General features: G+C 46.9%; 1 protein-coding gene across 1 annotated transcript in view; it reads left to right on the forward strand.

Annotated features, from left to right (window-relative positions):
* Positions 1 to 1,039: 1,039 nt before the first annotated feature.
* LOC143766531 (uncharacterized) overlaps positions 1,040 to 26,460 on the forward strand; it is a 47,687-nt gene continuing 22,266 nt past the window's right edge. Inside the window, exon 1 of the mRNA XM_077254296.1 lies at positions 1,040 to 1,061. The gene's annotated coding sequence lies outside the window, so the exon portion shown is untranslated. The remainder of the gene's footprint in view (positions 1,062 to 26,460) is intronic.

The raw sequence follows: 26,460 nt of genomic DNA on the forward strand, positions 1-26,460 counted from the left end.
CTTCCCCAGCACTGCAGGACTTTGCTCTCAACAGGGAAGACAAAGCCGGAGCCGCAGCATGAAGACAAGAAGAGGACGTCATCGTAAGAAGATGGGAGACACCGGACCACGACGTCCATCGGACCCGGACCGCAGCGGGACCACCCCTGGGTGAGTAATAGTCTGCACTCCGCATATCATACACTGAGGCCCCTGATCATGTGACCTTGACTCCTCCCCTCCTGTGACCTCATCACAGATCATGTGTGCACAGAACAGCCATACATGTGGAGTGCGGCTCTGCGGGTGGAGGTCGGTGCTGGAGGCTCCATTATTCTCTATGTGGAGTGCGGCTCTGCAGGTGGAGGTCGGTGCTGGAGGCCCCATTATTCTCTATGTGGAGTGCGGCTCTGCGGGTGGAGGTCGGTGCTGGAGCCTCCATTATTCTCTATGTGGAGTGCGGCTCTGCGGGTGGAGGTCGGTGCTGGAGGCCCCATTATTCTCTATGTGGAGTGCGGCTCTGCGGGTGGAGGTCGGTGCTGGAGGCTCCATTATTCTCTATGTGAAGTGCGGCTCTGCAGGTGGAGGTCGGTGCTGGAGGCTCCATTATTCTCTATGTGGAGTGCGGCTCTGCTGGTGGAGGTCGGTGCTGGAGGCTCCATTATTCTCTATGTGAAGTGCGGCTCTGCAGGTGGAGGTCGGTGCTGGAGGCCCCATTATTCTCTATGTGGAGTGCGGCTCTGCAGGTGGAGGTCGGTGCTGGAGGCTCCATTATTCTCTATGTGAAGTGCGGCTCTGCAGGTGGAGGTCGGTGCTGGAGGCTCCATTATTCTCTATGTGGAGTGCGGCTCTGCGGGTGGAGGTCGGTGCTGGAGGCTCCATTATTCTCTATGTGGAGTGCGGCTCTGCGGGTGGAGGTCGGTGCTGGAGGCTCCATTATTCTCTATGTGGAGTGCGGCTCTGCAGGTGGAGGTCGGTGCTGGAGGCTCCATTATTCTCTATGTGGAGTGCGGCTCTGCAGGTGGAGGTCGGTGCTGGAGGCCCCATTATTCTCTATGTGGAGTGCGGCTCTGCAAGTGGAGGTCGGTGCTGGAGCCTCCATTATTCTCTATGTGGAGTGCGGCTCTGCGGGTGGAGGTCGGTGCTGGAGGCCCCATTATTCTCTATGTGGAGTGCGGCTCTGCGGGTGAAGGTCGGTGCTGGAGGCTCCATTATTGGGACATACTAAAAAGAATGAAGAAACGGAATAAATAAAAAGAATGAACATAATAACTTTTAGGTCCAAAGAGATGGAGAGATGTTATAGATTTCTTATGCATCTTGGATATGAACTGAACACGAAATATATGTAGAATATTAGGAAATCAACATAGATGCATAAAAACAGGTGTATATTATATTCCCTGAGCCTGATAGGTGGGGAATGAACATGAAATATATGTAGATAATAGAGGAATGAACACATATCCCATATAAACAGGTGTATATTATATTCCCTGTGCCTGATAGGTGGGGAATGAACATGAAATATATGTAGATAATAGAGGAATGAACACATATCCCATATAAACAGGTGTATATTATATTCCCTGAGCTTTATAGGTGGGGAATAAACATGAAATATATGTAGAGAATACAGGAATGAACACATATCCCATATAAACAGGTGTATATTATATTCCCTGTGCATGATAGGTGGGGAATGAACATGAAATATATGTAGATAATAGAGGAATGAACACATATCCCATATAAACAGGTGTATATTATATTCCCTGTGCCTGATAGGTGGGGAATGAACATGAAATATATGTAGAGAATAGAGGAATGAACACATATCCCATATAAACAGGTGTATATTATATTCCCTGTGCCTGATAGGTGGGGAATGAACATGAAATATATGTAGAGAATAGAGGAATGAACACATATCCCATATAAACAGGTGTATATTATATTCCCTGTGCCTGATAGGTGGGGAATGAACATGAAATATATGTAGAGAATAAGAGAATGAACACATATCCCATTTAAAAAGGTGTATACTATATTCCCTGTGCCTGATAGGTGGGGAATGAACATGGAATACATGTAGAGAATAGGGGAATGAACACGTCCCATATAAACAGGTGTATATTATATTCCCTGTGCCTGATAGGTGGGGAATGAACATGAAATATATGTAGATAATAGAGGAATGAACACATATCCCATATAAACAGGTGTATATTATATTCCCTGTGCCTGATAGGTTGGGAATGAACATGGAATACATGTAGAGAATAGGGGAATGAACACATGTCCCATATAAACAGGTGTATATTATATTCCCTGTGCCTGATAGATGGGGAATGAACATGAAATATATGTAGAGAAAAGGAGAATGAACACATACCCCATATAAACAGGTGTATATTATATTCCCTGTGCCTGATAGGTGGGGAATGAACATGAAATATATGTAGATAATAGAGGAATGAACACATATCCCATATAAACAGGTATATATTATATTCCCTGAGCTTGATAGGTGGGGAATGAACAAGAAATATATGTAGAGAATAAGGGAATGAACACATATCCCATATAAACAGGTGTATATTATATTCCCTGTGCCTGATAGGTGGGGAATGAACATGAAATATATGTAGATAATAGAGGAATGAACACATATCCCATATATACAGGTGTATATTATATTCCCTGTGCCTGATAGGTGGGGAATGAACATGAAATATATGTAGATAATAGAGGAATGAACACATATCCCTTATAAACAAAAGTATATTATATTCCCTGTGCCTGATAGGTGGGGAATGAAAATGAAATATATGTAGATAATAGAGGAATGAACACATATCCCATATAAACAGGTGTATATTATATTCCCTGTGCCTGATAGGTGGGGAATGAACATGAAATATATGTAGATAATAGAGGAATGAACACATATCCCTTATAAACAAAAGTATATTATATTCCCTGTGCCTGATAGGTGGGGAATGAAAATGAAATATATGTAGATAATAGAGGAATGAACACATATCCCATATAAACAGGTGTATGTTATATTCCCTGTGCCTGATAGGTGGGGAATGAACATGAAATATATGTAGATAATAGAGGAATGAACACATATCCCATATAAACAGGTGTATACTATATTCCCTGTGCCTGATAGGTGGGGAATGAACATGAAATATATGTAGAGAATAAGAGAATGAACACATATCCCATTTAAAAAAGGTGTATACTATATTCCCTGTGCCTGATAGGTGGGGAATGAACATGAAATATATGTAGAGAATAGGAGAATGAACACATATCCCATATAAACATGTGTATATTATATTCCCTGTGCCTGATAGGTGGGGAATGAACATGAAATATATGTAGATAATAGATAAATGAACACATATCCCATATAAACAGGTGTATACTATATTCCCTGTGCCTGATAGGTGGGGAATGAACATGAAATATATGTAGAGAATAGGAGAATGAACACATATCCCATATAAACAGGTGTATATTATATTCCCTGTGCCTAATAGGTGGGGAATGAACATGAAATATATGTAGATAATAGAGGAATGAACACATATCCCATTTAAAAAGGTGTATACTATATTCCCTGTGCCTGGTAGGTGGGGAATGAACATGGAATACATGTAGAGAATAGGGGAATGAACAATGTCCCATATAAACAGGTGTATATTATATTCCCTGTGCCTGATAGGTGGGGAATGAACATGAAATATATGTAGATAATAGAGGAATGAACACATGTCCCATATAAACAGGTGTATATTATATTCCCTGAGCCTGATAGGTGGGGAATGAACATGAAATATATGTAGAGAATAGGAGAATGAACACATATCCCATATAAACAGGTGTATATTATATTCCCTGTGCCTAATAGGTGGGGAATGAACATGAAATATATGTAGATAATAGAGGAATGAACACATATCCCATTTAAAAAGGTGTATACTATATTCCCTGTGCCTGGTAGGTGGGGAATGAACATGGAATACATGTAGAGAATAGGGGAATGAACAATGTCCCATATAAACAGGTGTATATTATATTCCCTGTGCCTGATAGGTGGGGAATGAACATGAAATATATGTAGATAATAGAGGAATGAACACATATCTCATATAAACAGGTGTATATTATATTCCCTGTGCCTGATAGGTGGGGAATGAACATGAAATATATGTAGAGAATAAGGGAATGAACACATATCCCATATAAACACGTATATATTATATTCCCTGAGCCTGATAGGTGGGGAATGAACATGAAATATATGTAGATAATAGAGAAATGAACACATATCCCATATAAACAGGTGTATATTATATTCCCTGTGCCTGATAGGTGGGGAATGAACATGAAATATATGTAGATAATAGAGGAATGAACACATATCCCATATAAACAGGTGTATATTATATTCCCTGTGCCTGATAGGTGGGGAATGAACATGAAATATATGTAGAGAATAGGAGAATGAACACATATCCCATATAAACAGGTGTATATTATATTCCCTGTGCCTGATAGGTGGGGAATGAACATGAAATATATGTAGAGAATTGGAGAATGAACACATATCACATATAAACAGGTGTATATTATATTCCCTGAGCTTTATAGGTGGGAAATGAACCTAAAATATATGTAGAGAATAGAAGAATGAACACATATCCCATATAAACAGGTGTATATTATATTCCCTGAGCGTGAAAGGTGGGGAATGAACATGAAATATATGTAGAGAATAGAGGAATGAACACATATCCCATATAAACAGGTGTATACTATATTCCCTGTGCCTGATAGGTGGGGAATGAACATGAAATACATGTAGATAATAGAGGAATGAACACATATCTCATATAAACAGGTGTATACTATATTCCCTGAGCCTGATAGGTGGTGAATGAACATGAAATATATGGTGACCAGAAAAATGCACACAGGAAAATTGCACACAGGAAAATTGCCCACATGAAAAATGCACACAGGAAAAATGCCCACAGGAAAATTCCCCACACGGAAAATTCCCCACACGGAATATTCCCCACACGGAAAATTCCCCACACTGAAAATTCCCCACAAGGAAAATTCCCCACACGGAAAATTCCCCACACGGAAAATTCCCCACATGGAAAATTGTCAATTACAGCATCACAAAAGTTTCAGATCTATGATATTTCAGATGCAAGGTGAGGATGTTCACATAATATGTGATCAACTTGTGATTTACAGTTGACCTAGTGCAAAACTGCAAAAATGATGATCTGTGGTTTGCAGCACTCTGTCATTATCAGCACTAGATAGATCTAGTCTGCTCTCTTCTCTCACTGATTCTGCCTTACTCCTCCCACCAGCCCAAAACAGCAGCACATGCAGAACCAGCAGCAGTGTGATCCAGAGGAGCCATCACTGCGATCAGTACACACAAAAGAATCACTGCTGCTGGCAGAGATATTTGGTCCTGGAAGCCCAGAAGGCACCGCATAAAGGTGAGATTCTGTCACTTGTACCACTTTGTGTTCTTGCTGAGAATGTATGATATGCTTTTGCAGTGGAGTCCGATGGGCCCCAGTGCGAAATTTGGCCCTTCCCCCCCCCCACACACACACATTGGTCAGATGTATGGGCCCCTGTAGTGTTCTAAATTCTATAAAGACGTATGAATTGCCCCCCCCCCCTTCATTATGTAGTAATGTCCCCCATACTGGTACATATGCCCATCATCCTGGTGAATATGTCTGCATCCTGGTATATATGTCCTAATGCTGGTATATATGGTCCCCATCCTACCGTGTTTCCCCGATAGTAAGACACCCCCGATAGTAAGACGTAGTGGGGATTTTAGCGGGGTCGGCTAATGTAAGACGCACCCCCGAAAGTAAGACATAGTACTGTACGTTGGAAAAATATAAGCCGTACCGGTACCTTTTGCTGCATTAACTGCGGGATGCGGACGATTCAGCGAAGGCTTCACTGGTAACCAGGGTAAACATCGGGTTACTAAGCGCAGGGCCGCGCTTAGTAACCCGATGTTTACCCTGGTTACCAGTGTAAATGTTAAAAAAAAAAAAAAAAAAAGTGAGGTGTCATATCTTGTTTTTTTCCAGAGGTGATTTTGGAGTTTTTGGGCTGTCGGGACAGAATACAGTGGCTCTTCCTTTGCCTTTTGGTGTTTTTAATCCTTCAGAAAGATACTGTTGACTTCCATCTCCAAGTTCTAATCGTCGCTTCGCCGGAGGGCGCCCCAGTGCAGGCTGCAGTAGGCCGGCTCTGGCGGCGGGTCCATGCGGGGTGGAGTAGATGAAGCTGGCCGCTGCTTGCTGCTCCGGAGCGCACAGTCCGTGCGGGGGATGGTGCACCGGGCCGGGGGAGGACAGGACGTGCAGGTATCCACCGCCTCCTGTGCCAAGCACAGCGCCGCCCCCAGCCACAAACCCCCCGGAGAATCTGGAGCATTTGTCGGGGAGCAGCAGCTGGTCGTGCCCGAGGTGGCTTCCCTTTCTCATAGTACGGAGCCGCCGCCTTCTCCGCTCTCCTCCTTGTGGCCCCAGTAATCCGCACTGCCCGGCCTGCACCCTACAAATAGCCGGGGCTGCAGTTAGAGCAGGTCCCCTCGGTGCTGAGGTGAGCTCGTCGGAGGGCTATCGAGAACCGGGGGAGGCGGATTGTACGGCTGTGTGTGCTCGGGCCCCAGCTCCCACCTCCCTGCCACCGCCGCGGCTGAAAAATGGCTCCAGGAAGCTGACAATGAATGAAGGGATGCGGTTTACGCGCGAAGGTCGGAGCTGGAGCCCCGAGCACACACAGCCGTACAATCCGCCTCACGAGGAGAGCGGAGAAGGCGGCGGCTCCGTACCATGAGAAAGGGAAGCCACCTCGGGCACGACCAGCTGCTGCTCCCCGACAAATGCTCCAGATTCTCCGGGGGGTTTGTGGCTGGGGGCGGCGCTGTGGTTGGCGCAGGAGGCGGCGGATACCTGCACGTCCTGTCCTCCCCCGGCCCGGTGCACCATCCCCCGCACGGACTGTGCGCTCCGGAGCAGCAAGCAGCGGCCAGCTTCATCTACTCCACCCCGCATGGACCCGCCGCCAGAGCCGGCCTACTGCAGCCTGCACTGGGGCGCCCTCCGGCGAAGCGACGATTAGAACTTGGAGATGGAAGTCAACAGTATCTTTCTGAAGGATTAAAAACACCAAAAGGCAAAGGAAGAGCCACTGTATTCTGTCCCGACAGCCCAAAAACTCCAAAATCACCTCTGGAAAAAAACAAGATATGACACCTCACTTTTTTTTTTTTTTTTTTTTACATTTACACTGGTAACCAGGGTAAACATCGGGTTACTAAGCGCGGCCCTGCGCTTAGTAACCCGATGTTTACCCTGGTTACCAGTGAAGCCTTCGCTGAATCGTCCGCATCCCGCAGTTAATGCAGCAAAAGGTACCGGTACGGCTTATATTTTTCCAACGTACAGTACTATGTCTTACTTTCGGGGGTGCGTCTTACATTAGCCGACCCCGCTAAAATCCCCACTACGTCTTACTATCGGGGGTGTCTTACTATCGGGGAAACACGGTAGGATGGGGACCATATATACCAGCATTAGGACATATATACCAGGATGCAGACATATTCACCAGGATGATGGGCATATGTACCAGTATGGGGGACATTACTACATAATGAAGGGGGGGGCAATTCATACGTCTTTATAGAATTTAGAACACTACAGGGGCCCATTCATCTGACCAATGTGTGTGTGTGTGTGGGGGGGGGAAGGGCCAAATTTCGCACTGGGGCCCATCGGACTCCACTGCAAAAGCATATCATACATTCTCAGCAAGAACACAAAGTGGTACAAGTGACAGAATCTCACCTTTATGCGGTGCCTTCTGGGCTTCCAGGACCAAATATCTCTGCCAGCAGCAGTGATTATTTTGTGTGTACTGATCGCAGTGATGGCTCCTCTGGATCACACTGCTGCTGGTTCTGCATGTGCTGCTGTTTTGGGCTGGTGGGAGGAGTAAGGCAGAATCAGTGAGAGAAGAGAGCAGACTAGATCTATCTAGTGCTGATAATGACAGAGTGCTGCAAACCACAGATCATCATTTTTGCAGTTTTGCACTAGGTCAACTGTAAATCACAAGTTGATCACATATTATGTGAACATCCTCACCTTGCACCTGAAATATCATAGATCTGAAACTTTTGTGATGCTGTAATTGACAATTTTCCATGTGGGGAATTTTCCGTGTGGGGAATTTTCCGTGTGGGGAATTTTCCGTGTGGGGAATTTTCCGTGTGGAGAATTTTCCGTGTGGGGAATATTCCGTGTGGGGAATTTTCCGTGTGGGGAATTTTCCTGTGGGCATTTTTCCTGTGTGCATTTTTCATGTGGGCAATTTTCCTGTGTGCAATTTTCCTGTGTGCATTTTTTCTGGTCACCATATATTTCATGTTCATTCACCACCTATCAGGCTCAGGGAATATAGTATACACCTGTTTATATGAGATATGTGTTCATTCCTCTATTATCTACAGATATTTCATGTTCATTCCCCACCTTTCACGCTCAGGGAATATAATATACACCTGTTTATATGGGATATGTGTTCATTCTTCTATTCTCTACATATATTTTAGGTTCATTTCCCACCTATAAAGCTCAGGGAATATAATATACACCTGTTTATATGGGATATGTGTTCATTCTCCTATTCTCTACATATATATCATGTTCATTCCCCACCTATCAGGCTGAGGGAATATAATATACACCTGTTTATATGGTATATGTGTTAATTCCTCTATTATCTACATATATTCCATCTTCATTCCCCACCTATCAAGCACAGGGAGTATAATATACACCTGTTTATATGGGATATGTGTTCATTCCCCTATTCTCTACATATATTTCATGTTCATTCCCCACCTATCAGGCTCAGGGAATATAATATACACCGGTGTATATGGGACATGTGTTAATTCAAAATCATAAATCACTCCCTTAAAACTAAAATCACTTTTATTATTAAAAACAGGCAAACTGTACCACCTAAAGTGGCAAACAAAAAAAACAAACGAGTGCTCAAAAAACAACAAATACTAATGGGGATATCTAGTTCACCCTACTAAAGGCACCTATATCACCCCTACCTGGCTGCGGAGGTAGACGCCCTAGGGGGAATGTATAGGCGCCCCCGCTCAGCGATGTCTAACCCTAGAGGCCCTGATACACCCTGCAGCCACTAGTGAGAGCCTCTACCCATAGGCTAAAGGGTCCCCTGTGACTAGACAGCATAAAGCCTATACTAGGGAAAAGAAACTAGGTCCCCAAACAATTTAAAAACATTGAATGAACACATGGCGACACATAACTTGTGGATATAAGGTCATAATCAGAATCAGTAATTACAGAAAACAGGCATATGAAACCTGTTCATTAATTCCCTTTGGTTCGCGTGATTCAAACCTGAAAATCCACTCACATTCCCGCCTGAGGATCATTCTATCCAGGTTGCCCCCTCTTGGGTTCAGCTTAACAACTTCTATAATTGAGAACCTTATCTCAGTAGGATCTCCAGCGTGATGGGTATGCATATGATTGGCCAATGGGGTATCTCTATGATTGCGGATGTCACCCATATGTTCCCCTACTCTCCTCCTAAACTCCCTCTTCGTCTTCCCTACATAATCCTTAGGGCAGGAGCAGGATGCCACATAGATCACACCTGTTGTCTTACAATTTGAAAAATCACGTTGGTAAAAGATTTTCCCAGTGGCGGAGCTTTGGAGTTGCTTACAGGGTCTCATCCATTTGCAGAGACTACAGTCGCCACACTTGAAGAAGCCACATATTCTCCTATCCAGCCAGGTACCCTCGGGTTTAGGTCTCTGATACTGGCTATGCACCAGCATATCCCTTATAGATTTTCCTTTCCTAAATGTTATATTCGGACGTTCACCTACTAATTCCGTCAGGTCGGGATCAAACCTAAGTACATCCCAATGCCTTGTGAGGATTTTTCTAACAGCTTCATGCTGTATATCATAGGTGCCAATGATCCTCAGCGTATCATTAGAATCCTCCCTTGTACGCTTCTGTAGTAGATTTTGTCTATTAGTCTTTTTCGCAAACTCATATGCACCCTTAAGGATATGTTTAGGATAACCCTTCTCACCAAATCTGTTAAACATATCACCGGCCTGGCTCTTAAACGTCTCATAACTGGAGCAATTTCTCCGCAGCCTTAGGAATTGGCCCTTGGGGATCCCCCTCTTGAGGGGGGCCGGATGGTGGCTCTGCCAATGTAGCAAGCTGTTCGTACTTGTAGGTTTTCTGTATATACTAGTGGCCAATTCCCCGTCAGCCTCTTTAGTAATTCTTAGATCCAGAAATGCCAATTCTGCATTGGTAATCTCCGATGTGAATCTAAGTCCCACCTCATTCATGTTTAACTGTCTCATGAAGGTTTCGAACTCTCCCCTAGACCCTGTCCATACCACAAAGACATCATCTATATACCTATACCAAATAGATATATGTTGATGCCACCAACTATCGTCATCTCCAAAAACGACAGTCTCCTCCCACCAGCCCAGGAACATGTTTGCATACGACGGGGCCCAGGGACACCCCATCGCAGTGCCCCTGAGCTGGTGGAAGTGTTTGCCATCAAATGTAAATGCATTATGGGTGAGAACATATCGAAGTAGTGTGAGTACAAAGCCATTATGCTCCCTGCATGCAATTGATCTTTGTTGTAAAAAATGGCTCACCGCCTCAATCCCTGCTTCATGAGGGATACTACTGTATAGTGCCTCGATATCGATGGATGCCAATCAGGCGTTCTGACCCAAATGCACTCCCTCTAACTTGAGTAGCAGATCTGATGTATCTCTTAAGTAGGACGGGATTGATGTAACGAAGGGGCGAAGGACCTGGTCAATGTAAAGCCCACAGTTCTGCGTCAAGGAGTCCACCCCCGAGACAATGGGCCGTCCCCTAAGGGGATGACACCCCTTGTGTACCTTGGGGAGTGTATAAAAAGTTGCCACCAAGGGAAATTTTGGCAACATGAAGTCAAATTCATTTTGTGAGACAAGTCCAGATGACAGGGCTCTCTCCAAAATGAGTCTCAATTCGTCCTTAAAAGTTTCCATTGGGTTAGACATGAGTATCTCAGATGTAGTACTGTCTTGTAGAATTGAAGTACACATTCTACGGTATTTGGGATGGTCCATAATCACCAAGTTTTCCCCCCTTGTCAGAGGGTTTTATAACGAGCTGATCATTCTTTTTCAGGGCATCAAGTGCTCTCTGTTCGCTCTCTGTAAGATTGTTTTCACCATATCCATCTGTTTTCTTGAGTTTTTTCAGATCTCTTTCTACTAATAGTGCAAACAATTCGATATTACCCGTGTCCCCCTGTGGTGGCATTCTCACACTTTTATTTTTTAAAGAAGTAAATGGACCTTTACCATCCCCAGGAGCATGACCATGCTCCTGGAGTAGCCCCAGAAGGGCCTCGTACCCTTCAATGTCTTCATCACTCAGTCCTAATTCACGACATTCCTCACGGGTATTATGTTTGAAGAATTTTTGCCATTTTAGTTTTCTACAAAACAGACTCAAGTCTTTAACCCACTCAAAACAATTAAAGTTATTCGTTGGGACGAAATTGAGACCTCTCTGGAGTACCCCATATTCCTCCCTGGAGAGTGTGTGCGAGGACAGGTTAATAATTTGACCCCTGTTCAGTTGAATCGGGTTCTGAGTTGGTATCCTGTCCTCGCATCCCGCTCCAAAAAAGAGGCAGACAAGGAGGACGAGGTCCCAGATGGTTGACCTGGTGCCGGATTGGGTGCTAAGAATGGAGTCAAAGTGCCCATACCCTTTTTGTAGGCACCTCTCCCTCTTTTTCCTGACTTCCCCCTTCCTCCTTGCCATCTTTGTCTGGGTTGGTGGCCCTTAAAAAACTGGGTGCCACTCCCTGCAATATCGGTCCTTTCTGTGTCGGATGTATCTATATCGGAGGAAGATGCCTCTGATTGCTTTTCTATCTGAGGGACAAAGGCCTGTTTCTCGTTAAAGTCCTTTAGATCCCTCTGAAACTGTAGATATTTTCTCTCTTTCAATAACGCCTGATATCTCTCCACTGAGGTCTGGAGTAATCCCTCCCTTCTGTTGAAATCGGGATCCGATTTAAATTTCAAGACACCTTCAATGAGTTTATTAAGCTGGTTGGTAGATTTCTCAAAGACTATTTTTTCTTCTGCCAAGAGGATTTGCATAAATCTAATCGATGACTCCATACATTCTTTAGACCAAATATTCATAAACTCTGCTGATGCAATCCTCTGCGAAATGTGTTAATTCCTCTATTATCTACACATATTCCATGTTCATTCCCCACCTATAAAGCTCAGGGAATATAATATACACCTGTTTATATTAAATATGTGTTCATTCCCCGATTATCTACATATATTTCATGTTCATTCCCCACCTATCAGGCTCAGGGAATATAGTATACACCTGTTTATATGGGATATGTGTTCATTCTCCTATTATTTACATATATTTCATGTTCATTCCCCACCTATAAAGCTCAGGGAATATAATATACACCTGTTTATATGGGATATGTGTTCATTCCCCTTTTCTCTACATATATTTCATGTTCATTCCCCACCTATCAGGCTGAGGGAATATAATATACACCTGTTTATATGGTATATGTGTTCATTCCTCTATTATCTACATATATTTCATCTTCATTCCCCACCTATCAAGCACAGGGAATATAATATACACCTATTTATATTTGATATGTGTTCATTCCTCTATTATCTACATATATTTTATCTTCATTCCCCACCTATCAGGCACAGGGAATATAATATACTCCTGTTTATATGGGATATGTGTTCATTCCTCTATTATCTACATATATTCCATGTTCATTCCCCACCTATCAGGCACAGGGAATATAATATACACCTGTTTATAAGGGATATGTGTTCATTTCTCTATTATCTACATATATTTCATCTTCATTCCCCACCTATCAGGCACAGGGAATATAATATACTCCTGTTTATATGGGATATGTGTTCATTCCTCTATTATCTACATATATTTCATCTTCATTCCCCACCTATCAGGCACAGGGAATATAATATACACCTGTTTATATGGGATATGTGTTCATTCCACTATTTTCTCCATATATTTCATGTTCATTCACCACCTATCAGGCTCAGGGAATATAGTATACACCTGTTTATATGAGATATGTGTTCATTCCTCTATTATCTACATATATTTCATGTTCATTCCCCACCTATCAGGCACAGGGAATATAGTATACACCTGTTTATATGGGATATGTGTTCATTCTTCTATTCTCTACATATATTTTAGGTTCATTCCCCACCTATAAAGCTCAGGGAATATAGTATACACCTGTTTATATGAGATATGTGTTCATTCCTCTATTATCTACATATATTTCATCTTCATTCCCCACCTATCAGGCACAGGGAATATAATATATACCTGTTTATATGAGATATGTGTTCATTCCTCTATTATCTACATATATTCCATGTTCATTCCCCACCTATCAGGCTCAGGGAATATAATATACACCTGTTTATATGGGATATGTGTTCATTCCTCTATTATCTACAGATATTTCATGTTCATTCCCCACCTATCACGCTCAGGGAATATAATATACACCTGTTTATATGGGATATGTGTTCATTCCTCTATTATCTACATATATTTCATGTTCATTCCCCACCTATCAGGCTCAGGGAATATAGTATACACCTGTTTATATGAGATATGTGTTCATTCCTCTATTATCTACAGATATTTCATGTTCATTCCCCACCTATCACGCTCAGGGAATATAATATACACCTGTTTATATGGGATATGTGTTCATTCCTCTATTATCTACATATATTTCATGTTCATTCCCCACCTATCAGGCTCAGGGAATATAGTATACACCTGTTTATATGAGATATGTGTTCATTCCTCTATTATCTACAGATATTTCATGTTCATTCCCCACCTATCACGCTCAGGGAATATAATATACACCTGTTTATATGGGATATGTGTTCATTCCTCTATTATCTACATATATTTCATGTTCATTCCCCACCTATCAGGCTCAGGGAATATAATATACACCTGTTTATATGGGATCTATGTTGATTTCCTAATTGTCTACATATAATTCTTGTTCAGTTCATATCCAAGATGCATAAGAAATCTATAACACCTCTCCATCTCTTTGTAGCTATAAGTTATTATGTTCATTCTTTATATTTATTCCTTTTCTTCATTCTTTTTAGTATGTCCCTCCATTATTCTCTATGTGGACTGCGGCTCTGCGGGTGGAGGTCGGTGCTGGAGGCTCCATTATTCTCTATGTGAAGTGTGGCTCTGCGGGTGGAGGTCGGTGCTGGAGGCTCCATTATTCTCTATGTGGAGTGCGGCTCTGCGGGTGGAGGTCGGTGCTGGAGGCTCCATTATTCTCTATGTGGAGTGTGGCTCTGCGGGTGGAGGTCGGTGCTGGAGGCTCCATTATTCTCTATGTGGAGTGCGGCTCTGCGGGTGGAGGTCGGTGCTGGAGGCTCCATTATTCTCTGTGGAGTGTGGCTCTGCTGGTGGATGTCGGTGCTGGAGGCTCCATTATTCCCTATGTGGAGTGCGGCTCTGTGGGTGGAGGTCGGTGCTGGAGGCTCCATTATTCTCTATGTGGAGTGTGGCTCTGCGGGTGGAGGTCGGTGCTGGAGGCTCCATTATTCTCTATGTGGAGTGTGGCTCTGCGGGTGGAGGTCGGTGCTGGAGACCCCATTATTCTCTATGTGGAGTGCGGCTCTGCGGGTGGAGGTCGGTGCTGGAGGCCCCATTATTCTCTATGTGGAGTGCGGCTCTGCGGGTGGAGGTCGGTGCTGGAGACCCCATTATTCTCTATGTGGAGTGCGGCTCTGCGGGTGGAGGTCGGTGCTGGAGGCCCCATTATTCTCTATGTGGAGTGCGGCTCTGTGGGTGGAGGTCGGTGCTGGAGGCTCCATTATTCTCTATGTGGAGTGCAGCTCTGCGGGTGGAGGTCGGTGCTGGAGACCCCATTATTCTCTATGTGGAGTGCGGCTCTGTGGGTGGAGGTCGGTGCTGGAGACCCCATTATTCTCTATGTGGAGTGCGGCTCTGCGGGTGGAGGTCGGTGCTGGAGGCTCCATTATTCTCTATGTGGAGTGCGGCTCTGCAGGTGGAGGTCGGTGCTGGAGGCCCCATTATTCTCTATGTGGAGTGCGGCTCTGCGGGTGGAGGTCGGTGCTGGAACCTCCATTATTCTCTATGTGGAGTGCGGCTCTGCGGGTGGAGGTCGGTGCTGGAGGCCCCATTATTCTCTATGTGGAGTGCGGCTCTGCGGGTGAAGGTCGGTGCTGGAGGCTCCATTATTCTCTATGTGGACTGCGGCTCTGCGGGTGGAGGTCGGTGCTGGAGGCTCCATTATTCTCTATTTGGAGTGTGGCTCTGCGGGTGGAGGTCGGTGCTGGAGGCTCCATTATTCTGTATGTGGAGTGCGGCTCTGCGGGTGGAGGTCGGTGCTGGAGGTTCCATTATTCTCTATGTGGAGTGTGGCTCTGCGGGTGGAGGTCGGTGCTGGAGGCTCCATTATTCTCTATGTGGAGTGCGGCTCTGCGGGTGGAGGTCGGTGCTGGAGGCTCCATTATTCTCTGTGGAGTGTGGCTCTGCTGGTGGAGGTCGGTGCTGGAGGCTCCATTATTCCCTATGTGGAGTGCGGCTCTGCGGGTGGAGGTCGGTGCTGGAGGCTCCATTATTCTCTATGTGGAGTGCGGCTCTGCGGGTGGAGGTCGGTGCTGGAGGCTCCATTATTCTCTATGTGGAGTGTGGCTCTGCGGGTGGAGGTCGGTGCTGGAGGCTCCATTATTCTCTATGTGGAGTGTGGCTCTGCGGGTGGAGGTCGGTGCTGGAGGCTCCATTATTCTCTATGTGGAGTGCGGCTCTGCGGGTGGAGGTCGGTGCTGGAGGCCCCATTATTCCCTATGTGGAGTGCGGCTCTGTGGGTGGAGGTCGGTGCTGGAGGCCCCATTATTCTCTATGTGGAGTGCGGCTCTGCGGGTGGAGGTCGGTGCTGGAGGCTCCATTATTCTCTATGTGGAGTGCGGCTCTGCGGGTGGAGGTCGGTGCTGGAGGCTCCATTATTCTCTATGTGAAGTGTGGCTCTGCGGGTGGAGGTCGGTGCTGGAGGCTCCATTATTCTCTATGTGGAGTGCGGCTCTGCGGGTGGAGGTCGGTGCTGGAGGCTCCATTATTCTCTATGTGGAGTGTGGCTCTGCGGGTGGAGGTCGGTGCTGGAGGCTCCATTATTCTCTATGTGGAGTGCGGCTCTGCGGGTGGAGGTCGGTGCTGGAGGCTCCATTATTCTCTGTGGAGTGTGGCTCTGCTGGTGGATGTCGGTGCTGGAGGCTCCATTATTCCCTATGTGGAGTGCGGCTCTGTGGGTGGAGGTCGGTGCTGGAGGCTCCATTATTCTCTATGTGGAGTGTGGCTCTGCGGGTGGAGGTCGGTGCTGGAGGCTCCATTATTCTCTATGTGGAGTGTGGCTCTGCGGGTGGAGGTCGGTGCTGGAGACCCCATTATTCTCTATGTGGAGTGCGGCTCTGCGGGTGGAGGTCGGTGCTGGAGGCCCCATTATTCTCTATGTGGAGTGCGGCTCTGCGGGTGGAGGTCGGTGCTGGAGACCCCATTATTCTCTATGTGGAGTGCGGCTCTGCGGGTGGAGGTCGGTGCTGGAGGCCCCATTATTCTCTATGTGGAGTGCGGCTCTGTGGGTGGAGGTCGGTGCTGGAGGCTCCATTATTCTCTATGTGGAGTGCAGCTCTGCGGGTGGAGGTCGGTGCTGGAGACCCCATTATTCTCTATGTGGAGTGCGGCTCTGTGGGTGGAGGTCGGTGCTGGAGACCCCATTATTCTCTATGTGGAGTGCGGCTCTGCGGGTGGAGGTCGGTGCTGGAGGCTCCATTATTCTCTATGTGGAGTGCGGCTCTGCAGGTGGAGGTCGGTGCTGGAGGCCCCATTATTCTCTATGTGGAGTGCGGCTCTGCGGGTGGAGGTCGGTGCTGGAACCTCCATTATTCTCTATGTGGAGTGCGGCTCTGCGGGTGGAGGTCGGTGCTGGAGGCCCCATTATTCTCTATGTGGAGTGCGGCTCTGCGGGTGAAGGTCGGTGCTGGAGGCTCCATTATTCTCTATGTGGACTGCGGCTCTGCGGGTGGAGGTCGGTGCTGGAGGCTCCATTATTCTCTATTTGGAGTGTGGCTCTGCGGGTGGAGGTCGGTGCTGGAGGCTCCATTATTCTGTATGTGGAGTGCGGCTCTGCGGGTGGAGGTCGGTGCTGGAGGTTCCATTATTCTCTATGTGGAGTGTGGCTCTGCGGGTGGAGGTCGGTGCTGGAGGCTCCATTATTCTCTATGTGGAGTGCGGCTCTGCGGGTGGAGGTCGGTGCTGGAGGCTCCATTATTCTCTGTGGAGTGTGGCTCTGCTGGTGGAGGTCGGTGCTGGAGGCTCCATTATTCCCTATGTGGAGTGCGGCTCTGCGGGTGGAGGTCGGTGCTGGAGGCTCCATTATTCTCTATGTGGAGTGCGGCTCTGCGGGTGGAGGTCGGTGCTGGAGGCTCCATTATTCTCTATGTGGAGTGTGGCTCTGCGGGTGGAGGTCGGTGCTGGAGGCTCCATTATTCTCTATGTGGAGTGTGGCTCTGCGGGTGGAGGTCGGTGCTGGAGGCTCCATTATTCTCTATGTGGAGTGCGGCTCTGCGGGTGGAGGTCGGTGCTGGAGGCCCCATTATTCCCTATGTGGAGTGCGGCTCTGTGGGTGGAGGTCGGTGCTGGAGGCCCCATTATTCTCTATGTGGAGTGCGGCTCTGCGGGTGGAGGTCGGTGCTGGAGGCTCCATTATTCTCTATGTGGAGTGCGGCTCTGCGGGTGGAGGTAGGTGCTGGAGGCTCCATTATTCTCTATGTGGAGTGCGGCTCTGCGGGTGGAGGTCGGTGCTGGAGGGCCCATTATTCTCTATGTGGAGTGCGGCTCTGCGGGTGGAGGTCGGTGCTGGAGGCCCCATTATTCTCTATGTGGAGTGCGGCTCTGCGGGTGGAGGTCGGTGCTGGAGGCTCCATTATTCTCTATGTGGAGTGCGGCTCTGCGGGTGGAGGTCGGTGCTGGAGGCCCCATTATTCTCTATGTGGAGTGCGGCTCTGTGGGTGGAGGTCGGTGCTGGAGGCCCCATTATTCTCTATGTGGAGTGCGGCTCTGTGGGTGGAGGTCGGTGCTGGAGGCTCCATTATTCTCTATGTGGAGTGCGGCTCTGCGGGTGGAGGTAGGTGCTGGAGGCTCCATTATTTTCTATGTGGAGTGCGGCTCTGCGGGTGGAGGTCGGTGCTGGAGGCTCCATTATTCTCTATGTGGAGTGCAGCTCGGTGGGTGGAGGTCGGTGCTGGTGGCTCCATTATTCTCTATGTGGATTGTGGCTCTGCGGGTGGAGGTCTGTGCTGGAGGCTCCTTTATTCTCTATGTGGAGTGCGGCTCTGCGAGTGGAGGTAGGTGCTGGAGGCTCCATTATTTTCTATGTGGAGTGCGGCTCTGCGGGTGGAGGTCGGTGCTGGAGGCTCCATTATTCTCTATGTGGAGTGCAGCTTGGTGGGTGGAGGTCGGTGCTGGAGGCTCCATTATTCTCTATGTGGAGTGCGGCTCTGCGGGTGGAGGTCGGTGCTGGAGGCTCCTTTATTCTCTATGTGGAGTGTGGCTCTGCGGGTGGAGGTCGATGCTGGAGGCCCCATTATTCTCTATGTGGAGTGCGGGTGGAGGTCGGTGCTGGAGGCTCCATTATTCTCTATGTGATGTGCGGCTCTGCGGGTGGAGGTCGGTGCTGGAGGCTCCATTATTCTCTATGTGGAGTGCGGATCTGCGGGTGGATGTCGGTGCTGGAGGCCCCATTATTCTCTATGTGGAGTGCGGGTGGAGGTCGGTGCTGGAGGCCCCATTATTCTCTATGTGGAGTGCGGCTCTGCGGGTGGAGGTCGGTGCTGGAGGCCCCATCATTCTCTTTGTGGAGTGCGGATCTGCGGGTGGATGTCGGTGCTGGAGGCCCCATTATTCTCTATGTGGAGTGCGGGTGGAGGTCGGTGCTGGAGGCTCCATTATTCTCTATGTGGAGTGCGGCTCTGCGGGTGGAGGTCGGTGCTGGAGGCTCCATTATTCTCTATGTGGAGTGCGGCTCTGCGGGTGGAGGTCGGTGCTGGAGGCCCCATTATTCTCTATGTGGAGTGCGGCTCTGCGGGTGGAGGTCAGTGCTGGAGGCTCCATTATTCTCTATGTGGATTGCGGGTGGAGGTCGGTGCTGGAGGCTCCATTATTCTCTATGTGGAGTGCGGGTGGAGGTCGGTGCTGGAGGCTCCATTATTCTCTATGTGATGTGCGGCTCTGCGGGTGGAGGTCAGTGCTGGAGGCTCCATTATTCTCTATGTGGAGTGCGGATCTGCGGGTAGATGTCGGTGCTGGAGGCCCCATTATTCTTTATGTGGAGTGCGGGTGGAGGTCGGTGCTGGAGGCCCCATTATTCTCTATGTGGAGTGCGGCTCTGCGGGTGGAGGTCGGTGCTGGAGGCCCCATTATTCTCTTTGTGGAGTGCGGATCTGCGGGTGGATGTCGGTGCTGGAGGCCCCATTATTCTCTTTGTGGAGTGCGGATCTGCGGGTGGATGTCGGTGCTGGAGGCCCCATTATTCTCTATGTGGAGTGCGGGTGGAGGTCGGTGCTGGAGGCTCCATTATTCTCTATGTGGAGTGCGGCTCTGCGGGTGGAGGTCGGTGCTGGAGGCCCCATTATTCTTTGTGGAGTGCGGCTCTGCGGGTGGAGGTCGGTGCTGGAGGCTCCATTATTCTCTATGTGGAGTGCGGCTCTGCGGGTGGAGGTCGGTGCTGGAGGCTCCATTATTCTCTATGTGGAGTGCGGCTCTGCGGGTGGAGGTCGGTGCTGGAGGCCCCATTATTCTCTATGTGGAGTGCGGCTCTGCGGGTGGAGGTCAGTGCTGGAGGCTCCATTATTCTCTATGTGGTGTGCTGCTCTGCGGGTGGAGGTCGGTGCTGGAGGCTCCATTATTCTCTATGTGGAGTGCGGGTGGAGGTCGGTGCTGTAGGCTCCATTATTCTCTATGCGGAGTGCGGCTCTGCGGGTGGAGGTCAGTGCTGGAGGCTCCATTATTCTCTATGTGGAGTGCGGCTCTGCGGGTGGAGGTCAGTGCTGGAGGCTCCATTATTCTCTATGTGGTGTGCTGCTCTGCTGGTGGAGGTCGGTGCTGGAGGCACCATTATTCTCTATGTGGAGTGCGGGTGGAGGTCGGTGCTGGAGGCTCCATTATTCTCTATGCGGAGTGCGGCTCTGCGGGTGGAGGTGCACAAATGTAAATCGTGTAAACCACATACACTGGTAGGGCCGGCTGGGGACTCACCAGGATCCAAAGGCGTTGTGGATGTGGTGCTGCTTTATATGTTGCTGCCTGAAAAGATCCGTAGTGGCAGTCCTGGTGTTCAGATGGCAGGAAGGCGGATTAGTGGCAGCCGCGGCACAGCAGGAATACAAAGAAGCTGCGTAGAGCCAGGGAGAGCCCCGGCCAGTGGCGTCCCTGGTTAATAGCGGTAACTCTGATGAGGAAGGATGCCACTCCTTCGAAACGCATCGGATACCCTCTTGGTCACAGCACCGCTCCGTAGTTCCTTTAACATCACACGCCAGGCTTTCCCACGGCCACTCTTCCCCCGCTTGTATCCACGGACGCCACTGGCCGAGGCTCTCCCTGGCTCTAAGCAGCTTCTTTGTATTCCTGCTGTGCCGCGGCTGCCACTAGTTCCAATAAAGTGGAAGCCTGAATGCACGACTATTTTCATACAGCCATCCACCCCTAAACTGCCAGGGTTTTTGTTGCAGCCGCACCTGTTCTGTCCCTGCGGTGTACATCTATGTTCTGGGGTCCAAAAGAGTTAATTTAAAAACAAATGTTTAGCGTGTTAAAAATAATAAAAATAAACATAATGTCTTCTGCTTTTTTATGTTTTTTTTTTTTTTTTCCAAGAATTGTTGGTGTCTATTTTCTTTTTTAAACATTTTAATATTTGCTTTTTTTCTGGTGTCTTTCTTGTAATGTAGGAAAGCCTAAGGCCAGAAATAAACCCCATAAAACACTGTATATGGAGACTTTGGTGTCAAGTACCATAATTTTTGGACAATAAGGCGCACTTTTTCCCTCCAAAATTTTAGAGAAAAGGGTGCGTCTTATAGCCCAGATGTACCTTATAGTGGCTATGGGCAAGGGGGAAGTGGCAGATACGGAGGAGTAGGCTACAGGAGGCAGGAGCCAGCAGCTGCGGCTAACACATTTGCCCACTGTTAAAGAACATGAATATTCACTGCTCCCCATGCCCATAGTCCCTCTCACCCACAGTCCCTCTCTCTGGGCCTGTGGAGCAGTGAATATTCATTCTCTTTAATAGTGGGTACACATGATTGCCCAACCACTATTAAAGAAAATTAATATTCACTGCTCACCACGCCCAAAATTATGGGCGTGGGGAGCAGTGAATATTCTGGAAGCTGACCTCGACGTGTGGAGGCTACTTACACGTTGTGCGCTGCTTACACTCTGAAATCAGCTGATGGAATCAAACATGGCGCTGAGCAGAGGGAAGGTGCGTAAAATCGTTTATTTTTTTATGTGAGCAGCATGATAGGGCCATGTTTACCAGGATTGGGTGGCATCTATACCATGATAATGATGGGAGCCATGTTTACCAAAATAGGGATAGTAGCCATGTACTGTATATGAGGTTGGGGATAGGGGCCATGTATACTATGATGGAGATGGGGGGCCATGTATACTAGGATGGGGATGGTGGTCATGTAAACCAGGGTGCCATGTATACCGGGATGGGGCCAGCCATATATACCAGGATGGTTAACCATGTAAACCAAGATGGGGGTGGGGGCCATATACACCAGGATAAGGGGCCATGTATACTCAATGGGGGCACGTATACCTGGATTGGTGGCCATATATAACTGAATGAGGACATACATACCATGATAGATGTTATATATACCTGAATGGAGCCACTTATATCAGGATTAGAACATATACAGCTCTGGCAAAAATCAAGAGACCACTGCACAGTTTTCTAAAAATCACCATCTCTACATGTCTGACAGCCATTCCATTCCAGGGTCAGTTCAATTCCAACCAAAGTACACCTCATTCTCCTTAATGTGCTTCTGATTTAGTGATCACCTGAACCAAATCTTATTTAATGAGGGAAAGTATAAAAAAACACTGTTGTGGTCTTCACAATCCTCTTGCAATAGGACAAGCTGGATGACGAAACAAGTGCTAGAAATAGTCCAAAATTAATTTGAATGAAAAAATAATTTGTAACCATGTCAAAGAAGTTGAAAAGAAAAGTCTTGAGTGAGGAAAACATGGGCTCAATTCTGGCTTTACTAGTAGATGAACTGTAGTCCATTACAACAAAGTCAAGCAGCAGACATTGGGGACTACAAAGCTACAGACCGGCAGAGGGTGAAAGTGACTCTCCACTGACCGGGATGACTGTCCTCTTATTCGAATGTCACTCAGCAACCCCAGGATGACATCAAGTGACCTACAAAAGGAATGGCAAATAGCAGCTGGGGTGAAGTGTACAGCAAGAACAGTTCATAACAGACTCCTAGAGGCAGGCCTCAAGTCATGTAAAGCTAGAAAAAAGCCTTTCATCAATGAGAAGCAAAGGAGAGCCAGGCTGAAGTTTGCCAAAGACCCTAAGGATTGGACCATAGAGGACTGGAGTAAGGTAATCTTCTCTGATGTGTCTAACCATTAGACGACCAGGTGTTGGGCAAAGCTGAAAATTAGACGGAGACCTGGAGAGGCGGACAAGCCTGTTGTGAATTCTGCTCTTGGGTTCCCTCCGGTGGTTGTTGGTGGTAATGCAGTTGTCCCTGGGCTGTAATCCTGGTCAGGTGTCTCTGCTGATTGCAGCTGTGACTGGGGTATTTAGGTGTGCAGGATTCATTAGTCCTTGCAAGTTGTCCATTGTTCATGGAGGTTTTGCATCTCTGTCTGGTTCCTCATGCCCTGCTGCCAAATCTACAAAGATAAGTGTCTGGTTATTGTTTCTGCAGCACACATGCTGTGTGCTTTACGGTTCAGTGCTGTGCATTGTTTTTTCTGTCCAGCTTAGACTTGTTAGGATTTTCTCAGTCAAGTTGGATTCTCAGGAGATGCAGATATACATTTAGTTAGATGGTGGAATTTTTGTATTATCTGCTGTGGATATGTTTAGGGTTTTAATACTGACCGCTTAGTATTCTGTCCTATCCTTTCCTATCTAGCTAGAGTGGCCTCTTTTGCTAAATCCTGCTTTCTGTCTGTATGTGTCTTTCCTCTCCTACTCAGTCAATATTTGTGGGGGGCTGCCTATCCTTTGGGGTTCTGCTCTGAGGCAAGATAGTTTTCCCATTTCCATCTATAGGAGCATTTAGTCCTCCGGCTGTGTCGAGGTGTCTAGGATGTGTTAGGTACACCCCACGGCTACTTCTAGTTGCAGTGTCAGTTTAGGGTTTGCGGTCAGTACAGGTTCCACTTACTCCAGAGAAAGTCTCATGCTGCTCCTAGGTCACCGGATCATAACACAAGCCACAGCGTCTTGCACCCACTGTGACATTTGGTGGAGGATCGGTGAGGATCTGGGGATGCTTCAGCAAGGCTGGAATTGGGCAGGTTAATCTTTGCGAAGGAAGTATGAATCAAGCCGCATACAAGGTTATCCTTGAAAACCACTTGCTTCCTTCTGCTCAGGCATTGCTCCCTTACTCTGGGGGCTGTTTTTTCCAGCAGGAGAATGCCCCATGCCATACAGCTAGGTCAATCAATGTGTGGATGAAGGAGCGCCACATCAAGACCCTGTCATGGCCAGCCCAATCTCCAGACTTGAGCCCCATTGAAAACCTCTTGAATGTAATCAAGAGGAAGATGGATAGTCACAAGCCATCAAACAAAGAACTGCTTAAATTTTTGTTCCAGGAGTGGTATAAGGTCACCCAAAAGCAGTGGTAAAGACTGGTGGAAAGCATGCCAAGACGCATGAAAACTGTGATTAAAAATCATGGTTATTCCACCAAATATTCATTTCTGAACTCATCCTAAGTTAAAATATTAGTATTGTTGTTTCTACATGAATAAGAACTTGTTTTCTTTGCATTATTTGAGGTCTGAAAGCACTGTTTCTTTTTTATTATTTTGTCAATTTCTCATTTGCTGAACATAAATACAACATTTTTAGCTTTAAATTTCTGAGAGAAAAATCAGATTAACTGAAAATTTTGCAGTGGTCTCGTAAATTTTGCCAGAGCTGTATATATACAATTCAAAACCTAGGTGCGTCTTATGGTACAGTGTGTCTTATAATCCAAAAAATATGGTAATTTCTGACAATGGTGTTTTTGACAAACAAATTTTTTTTTTTGTATAAAATCCTCAAACTTATGTGTGTGAATCAGACATGAGATCTGACGTGATAAAAGATTACAGTGCGGGGAAGACTGGAAACATTCATATAGACGGCTGGTGGTGATGTAGTCAGTGATGGACTCTGGACAAATATGTTCCTAGAGCCGTAGTAGAAGATGATGTCATCCTCATCATGAAGTCGTTATTTCTCCTGTCACGTGTAATGAATATCTCCTGCAGTATTGTTAATGCCGATTCCAGTGTCTGTAAATGAGACGAGAATTAGCGTTATGGAAGATGAGTCTATGAGGAATAAACTATTTGTTGTCTGTGGCCTAAACTTTATAGGTTTTATTAGTAGATGTCAGAGAAAAAACAATGTTGTAAAAATATACCATCTTTTCTCTATCCCCATGATGGCACCACGGAGAGAGAGGTCCGCCCCCAGGGACAGGAAACCTACAGGTGAAAAAGGGCGTACCTCTCTCCCACATCAGTTGGTTTCCTGTCCCTGACGGGGAACCTACAGCACGTACCTGAAGGAGGGCGAATTTCTGTTCAGTGCAACTCTGGACGATATCCTCGATAAAGCCGGGGATAAGAAAAAATCTTTCCCTGGATTCCCCAACCAGTCTTACCGGCGTCCCTTTCGGAATAGAAAATTCATGCGGAGGAGACCTCCAAAAGGAAACAAAGAGGCGTGGGAAGACAAAAGAAACAAAAATAGAGGTTTTTTATTCAACAAAACCATTCCCGATAATAAGAAAACTCAATGAAGGTACCCCCAGGGTTGGTGGGAGACTAGCCGGTTTTCTTCCAGCCTGGGAAAAAATTTCAAACAGTCCCTGGATATTAGGCATAATACGAGAAGGGCTCAAGCTAAAATTCCGCGTTCCCCCCCCCCAACAACTTCTTTATGGTAACACCGCAGAGACAGTCGCAAGAACAGTCTGCTCTCCAGGAAGAGATTTTAAGCCTAATCCAGAAGGGAGTCTTACAGGAAGTCCCACACCAGGAAAGAGGCATGGGCTTCTACTCTCCCCTCTTCCTTCGAAGGAAACCAGACGGATCGTACAGGACGATCATAAATCTCAAAAAATTGAACAGCTTCCTCGAAATCCCACACTTCAAAATGGAGACAATAAAATCTTGCGTGAAAATACTCTTTCCCTCGTGTTTCATGACTGTTCTAGACTTACGAGATGCATATTACCATGTGCCAATCCACAGGGATCATCAAAAGTATCTCAGACTAGCAGCGAATATTCAGGGGGAGGTGAAACACTTTCAGTTTCGGGCCCTACCGTTCGGGTTAGCTATCGCACCCCGGGTATTCACGAAAATAATGTCGGAAGTGATGGCTCATATACGGGAACAGAATGTCCTGATAGTTCCCTACCTGGACGACCTCCTTGTAGCAGGGACATGTTTCCATCACTGCAAACAGTTGGATTTGGTCATGACTTCTCTGTCAAGTCTAGGTTGGCTATTGAACCTTTCCAAATCCAAAATGGTCCCTTCTCAGGTACAGGAGTACTTAGGGATAGTACTGGACTCAAGCACACAAATGTGCTATCTTCCTCAGGGGAAGATTCAAAAAATGACACAGGCTGTGTTACAGTTGTCGACATCCCCGGTCACCACTCTCAGGAAAGCTATGTTGCTGCTAGGCTCTATGACAGCCTGCATCCCGGCCGTACAGTGGGCACAGTGTCATACCCGGGATCTACAATGGGAAACTTTAAATTCAAGCCTATATCTGGGAGGAAATTTAGACGGGCAATTAAGTATATCATCAACTACGATACACTCCCTAGAATGG

The sequence above is a fragment of the Ranitomeya variabilis genome, chromosome 4 (genome assembly GCF_051348905.1).
Source record: "Ranitomeya variabilis isolate aRanVar5 chromosome 4, aRanVar5.hap1, whole genome shotgun sequence".
Taxonomy (NCBI): domain Eukaryota; kingdom Metazoa; phylum Chordata; class Amphibia; order Anura; family Dendrobatidae; genus Ranitomeya; species Ranitomeya variabilis.